The sequence below is a fragment of the Sorex araneus genome, chromosome 5 (genome assembly GCF_027595985.1).
Source record: "Sorex araneus isolate mSorAra2 chromosome 5, mSorAra2.pri, whole genome shotgun sequence".
Taxonomy (NCBI): Eukaryota; Metazoa; Chordata; class Mammalia; order Eulipotyphla; family Soricidae; genus Sorex; species Sorex araneus.
The window spans coordinates 120,812,133-120,825,645 of record NC_073306.1 but is presented as its reverse complement, the minus strand read 5'-3'; positions in this window follow the sequence as shown (position 1 = coordinate 120,825,645).

The following is a 13,513-nucleotide window of genomic DNA, read 5'->3' as shown; positions in this document are numbered from 1 at the left end:
TTAAGGATGGAGACGATTAGCGAAATGAGCTCCCAAGGGGCCTGGGATCAAGTTTGGAGGAGGATAAATTAGTTTGGGGCAATAATGTATATTTGACTGAATGGGGCAAAATTAAATTATTTACCTTTTAGAGAGTCACTTGATCTCATCACTTTGGGGAGCTTTTTATCTGACCTGGGTTCTGGCTGTAGCTCTAATGAGCACTGGCTTTCCCCTGTCTCCCGGCCAGGGCTGTGTCTTCATATTTTGTGTGTGTGTGTTTCTCAACCCCTAGCAACAGGCAGCCAGCCTCTGGCACCAGATGCCTATTTTCTGCCTCAGAATCGTACATACGAGGTTAATATTCAAGCTCTGTGACCCCCAAGACTCTGTGATGAGTCTCCAGCTCTCCACGGGGCAGCGAAGCAAAATCAGGACATCTGGTCTCAGGTGGTGGCAGGTTTTGAGCGTCTGGGTTGAGAAAGACCAGAAGCACCTACTCCCCACCTCCCCCCTCAGCTCTGGGCCTTTCATGCACGTTCACGGCCGTCAGCTCCTACAAATGAATTTCACGTTCTTCCACCAGACACAGAGCGTCACTCCCATATGGACCATATGGACGGGGTGCCGTGGGATCCGAGAGCTGGGTGCAGAGCCAACCGCCACCCTCATCACAGTCCTTCCCAGGTTGAGCTGGAGAGAAAGGAAGTGTGTGTGTGTGTGTGTGTGTGTGTGTGTGTGTGTGTGTGTGTAGGTGGGGGGACACCCTCTGTAGGTCCAGGTGGAGAAGCTTCGCAGGTACTCGCAGAGGGTGGTGGGAATGGGGGTGGGTTGAATCCCACTGGTGACCACCCAGATCTGGGAGCACTCTGACAAACTACAGACCCGCTCTCCAGTGCTCTAATTTAGGTGTTCACAGACAGGAAGTTGGTTTTTCTCTGGTTTAAGAAGCCTCCCATCACACTGCGATCTACATTCTATATTTTCCCCCAACGCGAGTCTTTCCTGCATCTGAAGTGTATTTCCCTCCGTGCTGGCACCCAGAGATCTCGGCGGATCCTTTCCCAGACGTACACAGTCTGCTAGGCACCACTTCTTGCTCGTCACCGTCTTGTCTCCAGCTCGCTCTGTCTAGAATGATCCTAGTTGATGTGTCCATTTCTGGCCCACTACCAGACTCTTAACGTTTTCTGCTATCGCTTTTGCTCCTTAGAGTCTGGTATTGATAAGACCTTCCCTTTCCTGCCCTTTTTCTCTTTCCAAATTATCTTGGTCCAGTTGCACATTTGCTTTTTCCTATACTTTTTAGAATCAGCTCGTCAAAGTTCCGTGAGAAAAATAGAATCTCCTGATCCTGAAGGGAGACATCCCATCCCTTCTTTCCGTCAGCGGCCAGGGTGCCGGTCCCATTGAATTATCTGCTGGCTTTGGTTGGTGAGGCCTTGCCACAAAGGTTGGTCACTTCTGTCGTCCAGGTGTTTCGCATTTGTGAATGGAAATGGTTTTCCTTTCTGCTTTCCCAATTTGAATCAGTTTGCTAATCACGATGCCTCATTCACCGGCACAGAGCAAATGTGCTTTGTCCCTGGTCCCACAGATGCAAACACAGCGCACACGGAGCGCAGAGCTAATTGGCTGGAAATGAATTCGAATTTTTGAATTAAATTTTAATTAGACAAGTAATACATGAATACATTTTTCCTTTAAACAAAATTAGAGCGTTGCGGATAAAGAAGCTTCTTGCAGGCCCTCTCCCTCCCGCTCCCCCGCCTGCCTTCGCCACCCCTCCAGAGGCCCCTCTCTTTAGTCCTGTGCTGTTTGTCGGAGGTTTCCCTGAGCCAGTGGAAAACCACCCTCTCCTCTCTCCATGTGTGTTTGTTTGCACAGACCCGTGTGCCCACACCGGACGTGCTGCCCACAGCTTAGCGTACTTGACAGCCGCCTGGCATCGCCTGGCCCCTGCCTGACCCTGTGTTCCTTGGCTCTGCACTGGGTGACCTCCCCGATCTCGCCACCACTGATCTCGTTCTTGTCTGTTGATAGACTCTGAGTCTGTCCAGTGATGTTCCTGTCACTCTGCGTGAGCCCAGGGCTTCTCTGGGACAGAAACATAGCCAGGAAGTGGAGGGAGTCCTAAATCCGAGTAGAAACCACCAGTGGTTTCTCCAGAGGTCCAGCCTGGTGTCCACAGCCCACGTCTTCTCCCAGCTTCACATTTTTAACCAGCTGGAAGAGAGAAATAGCCATTTGTGTAATCTGCATTTTCCTCAGTGACACTGAAGTATTCGTGTGTTGGCTGTCATTTTCATTTCCTCCTCTCGGCTTCTCATTATAGTTCTCCTTTGCCCATTTCTTTTATTAAGGTAACTTGGCCTTTACCTATTGTTTTTTTCCCCAGAGTTCTTTATATATTCTGGATGTGTATTTGCACATGTTTTCTATACTGCGATTCTGGTCATTTAATTGTACATAGCATTTTTTTTGTCTTAGAGAAATTTTAATTTTGATATAATTAGATTTTATGCCTTTTTTTTTGCAGTTATAGAAAGCTTTCCCTACATCAGGACCCTAAACATTTCCTCTACTTTCTTCCCTAAAATATATAGTTTACACGTGTGTGTGCATGTGCATATAATTTATCCTCGTTACTCCATGCTGAAATTAAATTCTATGTGCATCAATCATAGTATCTGACTTTGCTTCACTGTCCACTGCCCGTGCATAGGTAATGGTGCCAACAGCATATGGAAACATACATCACTTCTCTGTGGATTAAACACCGCTACCTTTGTTGAACATTAAGTCTCCATGTCAGGACACTTTCTAGTCCATTGATCTATTTGCCAGCCCCTGAGATCGATAAGATGCTACACGAACCAACAAATCCTACCCTCTGTGTTGTTTTTTTGCAAAATTGTCCTGGTCATCCTTGTGGGATGGGGTCACCACATGAATGTTAAAGTCAGCTGTGCCCCCTCTTGGATCCCCAACACTGCCTGTGCCTTCAGGGCCTGCTGGAAGCGACCTCCAAGCACAGGCCTGGAGTAGCTCCACAGTACTTCTCACCGGGCCTATTAAGATCCGAGTGTCAGCTGTGAGGAGAGCGCCCCTCGCCTGGCTCGCCTGGCCCCGTCTTTGCCTCCTCCCCTCCGGCCCCTGGGTGCTAATCACCGTGCCGCATTTGCAGCCACACACCCCGAGTCCACGCTCCTTCTCCCTGGGCCTGCTCACGCGAGCCCAGCCAAACATGCGGAGCTGGGATAATTAGCTGAAAACAAATTAGAAATTTTTCAAATTATACTTTAATCAAGCATGGAAGGCATGAATACATTCTCCTTTTTAAAAGTGGAGCCATCTGAGTCTAACGTTTCCTTCGGCCAGCTGATGCCCGAGTCTCTTCCCCTTCCACAGAGTTCCGTGTCGCCTTCCAGAGTGAATCTCTAGAATGGCGGTGGCGGGGAGCATGCTTCGAATAAATTCTGCCCTGGATCCTGTATTTCTCCTCCCCCTGACTTTAAAAATAAAACGTTGTTATTATTTTTTATTTACTGTACTATATTAACAGGGCTGGAGCAATAGCCCAGCAGGTAGGGCGTTTGCCTTGCACTCGGCGGACCCGGGTTCGATTCCTCCGCCCCTCTCGAAGAGCCTGGTAAGCTACCGAGAGTATCCCGCCCGCACGGCAGAGCCTGGCAAGCTACCAGTGTGTATTGGATATGCCCAAAACAGTAACAAGTCTCACGATGGAGACGTTACTGGTGCCTGCTCAAACAAATCAATGAGCAACGGGATGACAGTGATGACTATATTAATAATGGTTTCTCCTGGGGCTGGAGCGATAGCACAGCCGGTAGGGCATTTGCCTTGCACGCAGCCTACCCGGATTCGATTCCCAGCATCCCATATGGTCCCCTGAGCACCGCCAGGGGTAATTCCTGAGTGCAGAGCCAGGAGTAACCCCTGTGCATCGCCGGGTGTGACCCAAAAAGCAAATAATAATAATAATGGTTTCTCCTGAACGTACTCCCAACACCACAGCCCTCACCAGTTTACCTGACTCCCTCCCCAGTGCCTTTACCCCCCACTCCCTCTCACCTGCCCCCCAACTCTCTTGTGTGTGTCAGTTCCCCTCTTTGTTGCTATCTTGCTGTGTATCTTTTTCTTTGTTGGTTGAATTTGGGGCCACATTTGAAGGTGCTCGTGGCTTGCTCCTGGCTCTGTCCTTAGGCATCACTCTGCACTGGCGGGATCTGGGGACTATCTGGGGTGCCGTGGATCCAACCTGGGTCAGTCATGTGCCAGGCAGTGCCCCCCACCCACTGTCCTCCCGCCCCGGCCCCTGGCCCTTTCATTCTGACTAGACTTCACTGAGCATGATACCCTCTCGTTCTATCCAGGTAGCCGCGAAGTGCGTGATTTTGTCTTTCTCAGAGCTGCATAGTAGTCCACTGTGTAAGACACTGTGGCTTCCTGATCTGTCCATCTGTAGTTGGGCACTTGGGTTGATTTATGATTTACTTAACATGTCGATTGTGTACCTGTGCTTGTCTGGCCCTTTCAGCAGCTCTGCGGAGGTCTTTCCTTGGGTGGTGTCATTTCTCCTTTGTTCACAGCCTTGAACAAAGCTGACCCCTGTTGTGAAGAATTCCACCGGGCAGGTGCTGGGACCCTCTGCCTCTGCATGTCTCCTTCCGCCTCTCTGGCTCCCTGGCCTCTGTGATATCCACCCCTTGAGCTGGAATAGATCTGGCCCGAGTCTCCTGGAGTGACCGAACCCTTGTGTCATCTTCCTCTGCCACTGAGTGTGATTCCTCAGTTTCCCAAACTGTGTCTGACCTGACGAGCTTGTGGGGCTGTGTGGGGGAAATGTTTTCTTACTGGTTTAATTGGTGTTTTCCTTTAGTGCCTGATCAAGGCTGTTTTCTCCTAGTTTCCCTGGCCATTTGTGTCTCCTGGGAGCTGAGCCATGCAGGTTCTTTGGCCATATTTCCTCTGGGTTTTCCTTTTTATTGATTGATGGGGCTTCTTTATATGTTCTTAACATTTGTTCCTCGCCTACTCTAATGTCAGCGAATTCTTTGCCATTCTGACTCTTGTCTTTTAACTATCATATCTTCTGGTACAGAATTAAAAATGTTCTGTCAAATTTAGACTCTTATTTCGCCTTAGAAGGCCCTCCCTGCCCTAACAGCACAACCACTTTTTCTGTATTTTTTTCTAAGATGTTCAGAGTTTTCTTTTTACATTTATATCCTCTCTTTCTCTCTCTCTCTCTCTCTGAGCTACATTCCCAGCCATATATATATATATATATATATATATATATTGCTTTTTGGGTCACACCCAGTGATGCTCAGGTGTTACTCCTGGCTTTGCACTCAGGAATTACTCCTGGCAGTGCTTGGGGGACCATATGGGATGTCGGGGATTGAACCTGGGTCGGCCGCGTGCAAGGCAAACGCCCTACCCGCTGGACTATCGATCCGGCCCCCCCAGCCCTATATTTTACATTTTATATGAACTTGTTTTCGGTGTAATGTTTAATTTAAACAAACTTCGAAATTGATCCTTTCTTTAAAAAAAAGTACCATTTATTGATTATTCTGTCATTTCTTCAGTGATCAAACATTGCTCTCTTCGGGGTGGGGTGAAGGGGACGGAGTGGGAGTGGTGGGAGGGATACTGGGACCATTGGTAGTGGAAAATGGGCACTGGTGGAGGGATGAGCACTCGATCATTGTATGACTGAAGCACAAGCATGAAAGTTTGTAAGTTTGTAACTGTACTTCACGGTGATTCACTAATAATTTTTTTTTTTTAAACTCTTGCCTGACATAAATTCCAACTCAGGTGTATGTCAGCGTGCTTCTGAGTCCACAGATCTATTTGTCCTGAGTTTGGTAAGATGCTTTGCAAACTAACGGGACAAATCCTGTCGTCCCGGTTGTTTCTGCAGAATCTTCTGGGTCCCCATGCAGGATAGGGTCACCGCATGAATGCTAAAGTCGACCTGTGAGGGTCCAGATACACATCTGCTTGGATGTTCGTCGGGTGCATGTTGAGTTTAGGCGTAAATGGGAGAAGATTGACTTCTCTAACATATGGGTCTCCCTCGCGGCGCACACCGCCGGGCGAGCTTGCGTGTCTCGGCCAAGTTTGATCATTTGCTCTAGTGGAAGCCTCGCAGGTTTCCTGATCTGCGAGTCCCCAGGCCTATTAAGGTCCGAGTGTCAGCTGTGAGGAGAGCGCCCCTCGCCTGGCTCGCCTGGCCCCGTCTTTGCCTCCTCCCCTCCGGCCCCTGGGTGCTAATCACCGTGCCGCATTTGCAGCCACACACCCCGAGTCCACGCTCCTTCTCCCTGGGCCTGCTCACGCGAGCCCAGCCAAACATGCGGAGCTGGGATAATTAGCTGAAAACAAATTAGAAATTTTTCAAATTATACTTTAATCAAGCATGGAAGGCATGAATACATTCTCCCTCTTAAAAGCGGAGCAATACGAATACAGCTCTGCTCCCCTCTGCGGCCCTCTGCGGCCCTGGTGCCCGGCCCGCCACCCTCCCTGCCGCCTTCCCTAGAAATACACAGGATGGATGGAGGTATTTGGATGTTATCCCACTTGTAGGGATTTTTCTGAAAACTTGTTTTCTCTTTTGTGTATTGAAACTGGGCTGGAACAATAGCACAGTGGGTAGGGTGTTTGCCTTGCACGCGGTCGACCCGGGTTAGATTCCTCCATCCCTCTCAGAGAGCCTGCAAGCTACCGAGAGTATCCCGCCCACACGGCAGAGCCTGGCAAGCTCCCCATGGCGTATTCGATATGCCAAAAACAGTAACAACAAGTCTCACTATGGAGATATAACTGGTGCCCGCTCGAGCAAATCAATGAGCCACGGGCTGACAGTGCTACAGTGCAGTGCAGCATTGGAGCTATACACATATTGGCACAAGAATTCTTGCTCGCTCCTTTAGAGAGTTCTGTTGTGCTCATTCTCTTTTCCCAGATCCACAGGCAGCTCAGCTACGCCTTTTTCCTTCCTCATAGACCACTGCAGAAAACAACCTTGACACACGCCAAATTCTGGGTCTCTGGTTTCTACCTTTAGTTTGAACAGACACTCATTTGTTCTCTGTAATTTTGGCACCGTTCACATTTCCAGCCAGGACCTGAGAGATAGTACAGCAGGTGAGACACTCGCCCGCGCGCCCCCGCCCTCAGCAGCCCTGTCGGGCGTGATCTCTGAGTGCAGAGCCAGGAGTCAGCCCTGAGCACTCCTGGTTGTAACCCCAAATCAACAAAACAAACACAACCCCCCCCCCAAAAAAACACATAAATTTTCACCAGAAGGCATAGAGGATTCAAATTTCCACACCGTGTGTGTGTGTGTGTGTGTGTGTGTGTGTGTGTGTGCGCGCGCGCGCGCGCGCGCACACATGTGGGGAGGAGAGAAATCGATGGAGAAATGCTCTAGACAAAACAAAATGAGATAAATGGAGAAGGCAAAAGTTGAACTCAACAAAATCTTGGTCATTTTTCACATGAATCTTGAACCTTTATTAAATCTTTTGAATTGCTGAAAAAAAATTTCCACGCTATAAGTGACTGATTTTTCAATTTGATGGGTAAAAACTGTGTACTTGTCTACTACTGAGATTTTTCCTAGGCAGATTAGGCATCTGTATTTTTTCTGAAGGATCTTCACTTTTGCTCATTTGAAAATTAGACTATTTCTATTTTTTAATTTTTACAATGTGGCCCAGGTAGCAATCTTTTTTATATATGGCAGTTAGGGTGAATATTTTCTCCCAACTTGTTTATTCCTTTGTTTTTTTACCATTTTGTTGTGATGACAGCTGCAGCACTGAGGGCAGGGGATGATAAGGTACTTGGTTCAGTGCTCACACACTTGGTTCAGTGCTCATACTTGTTACAGTGCTTACACACTTGGTTCAGTACTCACATACTTGGTTGCAATACTCAGATACTTGGTTCAGTGCTCATACTTGGTTGCAGTACTCAGACACTTAATTCAGTGCTCATGTACTTGGTTGCAGTACTCACACACTTGGTTCAGTGCTCACATACTTGGTTGCTGTGTTCACATACTTAGTTGCAGTACTTACTGCACTCAGACACTTGGTTCAGTACTTATATACTTGGTGCAGTGCTCACATACTTGGTTCAGAACTCAGACACTTGGTTGTGGTGCTTGCCAGGGTCAGACCCTTCAGTTGTGACACTCACACACATTTGGTTGTGCACACACTTTGTGTGGTGCCGGATCACAAATGCTAGTGCCCCCAACCACACTTGGTTTGTGGGGCCGTGCCGGGGAGTGAGCTGGCAGCTCCCCGCTCCAGGGCAGGTGGTCTGCCTCTCAGCCGCCCCTCAGCTGCCTCTGGGCCCTGTCTGGTGCCTTTAATTCTCGGCCAGATCTTTTATTAGACAAACAATCATTTTGACATAATCAAATTTATCAATCTCTTCCCTTTTCTATTTCTAAATTATTTTTAGACATTTCTTACTCCTACAGTTTAAATGTAGTCTGTGTTCTTTTCTAAGGGCTTTTTTTTTGTCTTTAATGCATCTGGAACCTATTTTTATGATTTAGTGGAGATGCAATCTAACCTTTCTCCAAACATTCAGCAGATTATTAGGAGCCAGGGGGTTACAAGTCTGCCTTTTGTCTGCTGATCTGCAGTGAAACGCGCTCAGTGGTGGGTCAGAGTGCTGGGCTGCCTGGGGCCATCCTGCTGGCCACTCTCGGTCCTGCCTGCCAGTGTCCCATCTGCCATTGCTTTAGACCAGCTTTGGGTCCCTGTTAAGGCCAGTCCCCCGTTTCATCATATTCCTTTCTCATTTCTCTTAGCTGGTACCTTAGATAACTCCCCCACGTGAATTTTATTTTATTTTATTTTTCACTTTTTGGGTCACACTGGCGATGCGCAGGGGTCACTCCTGGCTCTGCACTCAGGAATTACTCCTGGCGGTGCTTGGGGGACCATATGGGATGGCTGGGAATTGAACCCTGGTCGGCCGCATGCAAGGCAAATGCCCTACCTGCTGTGCTATCGCTCCAGCCCCCTCCACATGAATTTTAGAAACAGCTCATCAGGGCTGAAGCGATAGCACAATGGGTAGGGCATTCGCCTTGCACGCGGCCGACCCAGGTTCAATCCCCGGCATCCCATATGGTCCCCCAAGCACCGCCAGGAGTAATTCCTGAGTGCAGAGCCAGGAGTAACCCCTGAGCATCGCTGGGTGTGACCCAAAAAGCAAAAAAAAAAAAAAAAAATAGAAACAGCTCATCAAGTTCTGTGGATTTAAAGATTAATTTGGGGGGAAATTGGAATCAGTGCCGTCGTGGACCTTTCAATCCACAACTACAGTGGCACCAACTCTCCTGACCGGCTGTCTCTGCGGCCCGGAGCCTCCTTTTCTGCAGAAAGAACATTCCCATTTCTGATGAACGGGCTCGCCTCTGAAACGATTACTGGATTACTGTTGCTCTCTGAACCTCGGCCTTTGATTTTATTTTGCTCGTTACATTTTTTAAAACTCTACTTGCTAATCACTGTACTTCATTCACACACACGCACGCACACGCGTACATACACATGCACAGAGTAAATGTTCTTCCTCCCTGGGCACAAACATGTGAACCCTGCCAAACACACGGCATTGGCATAATTGGCTGGAAATGAATGGGAATGTTTCCAAATTAAGGTTTAATGATACAAGCGAAACATGAATACATTCTCCTTTTTAAGAAAAAAAAATGGAACATTGCAGATGAAGCTGGCGTCCCTTTGGACCACCCACTGCTGTCCCATTTCTCTGCTTGTTCCCGGAGGTGAAGGTTACTGGCGTCCTTTACTAGACTTTCTGAAAACTTACTAACCCATAGCTAAGCTCCCACAGGAAATCTCTGGCACAGGTGTCTCAAATAATGAGAATTTTTTTTCCTTTCCAGTTTTTGTTGGTCTTCCTTTTAAAACTTAAAAAAAAAAAAATTATTGACCTGGATTGCATCTTGTTCCAGAAGAAACCATTAATGTCATCCTCCACGGCTGTATGAAAGTGGACACGCAGAAGTTGGGAGATGGGGCTGGAGTGATAGCACAGCGGGTAGGGCGTTTGCCTTGCACGCAGCCGACTTGGGTTCGATTCCCAGCATCCCATATGGTCCCCTGAGCACCATCAGAGGTGATTCCTGAGTGCAGAGCCAGGAGTAACCCCTGTGCATCGCTGGGTGTGACCCAAAAAAAAAAAGTTGGGAGATGGCCACAGGGGCAACAGAGAGGGAAGGGGGCCCGCAGGCTGACGGAGCTGAGGCAGAAGCTTCTGTGGACACAGTGGAACAAGAAATAAAGAGGTAATAAGAAGAATCTTTTTTTTATTGCTCTGGGGCTGTTTTTTGTTTTTGTTTTTGTTTTGGCTTTTTGAGTCACACCCGGCCATGCTCAAGGGTTACTCCTGGTTCTGCACTCAGGAATCACTCCTGGTCCTGCTCAGGGGACCATATGGGATGCCAGAGATTGAACCTGGGTCAACCACATGCAAGGCAAATGCCCTCCCCACTGGACTATTGCTCCGGCTCCAAGAAGAATCTTTATTTATTTATACTTTTTGGCTTTTTGGGTCACACCCGGCGATGCACAGAGGTTACTCCTGGCTCATGCAGTCAGGAATTAACTCCTGGCGATGCTCAGGGTTCATATGGGATGCTGGGAATTGAATCGGGGTAGGCCACATGCAAGGCAAACACCCTACCCACTGTGCTACGGCTCCAGCCCCTCCAAGAAGAATCTTTAAAGGTGCCTAGGGGCCAGAGATAGAACAGTGAGGAAGGTTGCTCTCGCCTTGCATGTGGTTGACCCAGGTGCAGTCCCCGGCACCACATAAGGTCCCCGGGAACTACTGTCAGGAGGGATCCTGAGCACAGAACCAGAGTAAGCCCTGAGCCCCAAGCACCCAGCACCCCCCACCCCCATCAAAAAAAATGTTTTTAAAGGGTAACAAAAAGTGGTACTTCAGAACAGGGTTGGCAGATTGGGGCTGGAGGGGATTGTTTCTAGGAAGTGCAAACCCCAATCTGCCCCGAGGAACAGCAGTGGGACTTAGAAAGTAGGAATGGGGGAAAAGGGGCTATCCAGAGCACGTCTGTGACCCGAGTTTGGTGAGGATGCCGGAGGGGCCATCTCCAGGAGTTTGCCGGAAGCACTTTCCTGCCTGATGCCCCCAGAGCACTTGGAGCTGCTGCTGGGGCTGTGTGAGGCTGACCCCCCCCCCCCAATGGCCGCCTTGGCCAGGCACGAGAAGCCGGGCCCCAGCTGCCTTAGCTGGCACACCTGAGCCCCAGTACTCTGGGACCACCTGAGGTAAATGACTCTTCCTATGGTCTGGGGGGTTCCTAGTGTTGGGGTGGGGGGCTGAAGAAAGCCCTGATTCCTTATTTTATTCTCTGTGAGTTTTTCTTGTGATAATTGAATGATATTTAATCACTCAGTTGATTAAATATTGAATGGCATGTATTTATGTATGTCTCCTCCCTTTTCTAGTACCATTATAGAGGCTTAAAAGTTAAATAATTGCTTTAAGAATTTTATTTTATTTTATTTATTGCACTGTAGCACTGTAGTACTGTCGTCCTGTCGTTCATCGATTTGCTTGAGCAGGCACCAGTAACGTTTTCAGTGTGAGATTTGTTACTGTTTTTGGCATATCGAACATGCCACGAGGAGCTTGCCAGGCTCTGCCATGCGGGCAGGATACTCTCGGCAGCTTGCTGGGCTCTCCGAGAGGGACGGAGAAATCTAACCCGGGTCAGCTACAAGTAGTCACTGAGAAATTACAAAGTTATCCATGGTTGGGTCTCAGGCAGACATTGTTTCGGTCCCTTCCCTGTGCCCACTAGCCCTAGTACCCCTCGCCCCACCCCTCTTTGCTCCCCCCCCCGCCCACCAGCCTGCCTCTACGAGGGGCGTTTTTTCTTTTAAATATAAAAGGTTTTGCCCCGTAGTTTGCTGTCCCGTTGCCAGTGGTCTTGCACATGACACTGGTAAAGCATCATGCCGAATGACACTTTCCTTCTCTTCCTCCCTCATGACCTTCCCTCCACCACAGCCTTGCCCCTCCCTGTCCCATCCCCAGCCCCCTCGGGTGGCGAGTTTCCTACTCAGCTCCAGCTCTCATGTTCATCGTTTCCACTGTCGTTGGGCCTTCGCTATCCCCGCGTTACGTGTCCCTCCACCCTGCATGTGAGAATCATTCAGCGTCGGCTCTCCCACTCCGACCAGCTTCACTCAGCCTGATGCTCTCCGGTCCCTCCCGGGAGCAGCACCCTGCAGGCCTTTATCTTACTCATGGCCGAGTAGTATTCCACCGTACCGTAGTTTCTTTATCCAGTCATTTGTTTTTGGGCCCTTGGGTTGCTTCCAGATTTGTGGCTATTGTGGCTAGTGTTGCAAAGAGCATAGTGCACTAATGTTTTTTCTCTCTTTTGTCTTTGGGACCCTGGACATTCCCCTTCCTAGCCCAAGTTTCTAAGGTCCACTAAGCTCAGGGGGAGGGGACCCCCAGGGACTGACCGTCACTCGGGTGCAGGAGTTTGGGGGAGGGGGAGGAGGTTTGCTCCTCTCCGCCCTCGCTCTTCACGAGTTCCTTTCCAGCTCTGTATACCTTCCACGAAAGAAAACTGAAACTTGCTGTTTTAGAAAACAATCTCGATGAGAAATTGTGTTCAGATGTGGACAGTGGTCGCCCTGGGTAGCTTTGGGTGCTGAGCAGCTCTCTAAGGGGCCCACAGATTGCTCTGTAATTAAAAGGCCCGAGGTCCGATTCTCTGGAGCTGACAGGTGTGAGAAGTGGATTTTGACACGGGGTGTGGAAGGTCCCGGAAGCTACAGAAGACTGCAGGGTTGGGGGGAGGGGGGTTAGGGAGGGGGCTAATGCTTGGGTCCAAAGGCCTTGAGTGCCGGTGGGGAGTGGAGAGAGGGGAGCTGGCAGAGTGAGGGGGGTGCCCATGGGGCTCCTCACACCCGGTGCTTGCCTGGCCACGCCCACCAGCTTCCCTCTGCCACCTCGTCCAGCCCACCAACCTCGCTGGCCCTTTTCCCTGCAGCATGGCCCCAGGCGCCAGTCCGTCCCTCCTCGCTTGTGCCGGAAGGTTGGGGTCTCCTGGGCAGTGACTCTGGGACCCTCCGTGTTTCTTTGGGGAGATCTAGCAGCAACAGCTCCACGGGACGCCCCCCACCCCCGACAGCTCATCCCAGCTTCCCTCACCTTTCCTGACCAGGGCGGCTTCCGCTTCCTCCCCTTGACCGTTCACGGCATCCACTTCAAGTTGAGTCCCTTAAGTCGTTTCTCATTACAAGGGACCCGTGACGGCCCTCAAGCCCCCCAGACTGGGAGGATCCGTTTTCTGTCTTCCTGCCAGCTGTTCGTGACAGCTCTGCTCTGGCTAGGTGGGGGCCAGTCTGTGCCCGACCCCTCCTGCCCTCCCTGGGCGTCCGCTCAGGAAGTGGAACCTCTT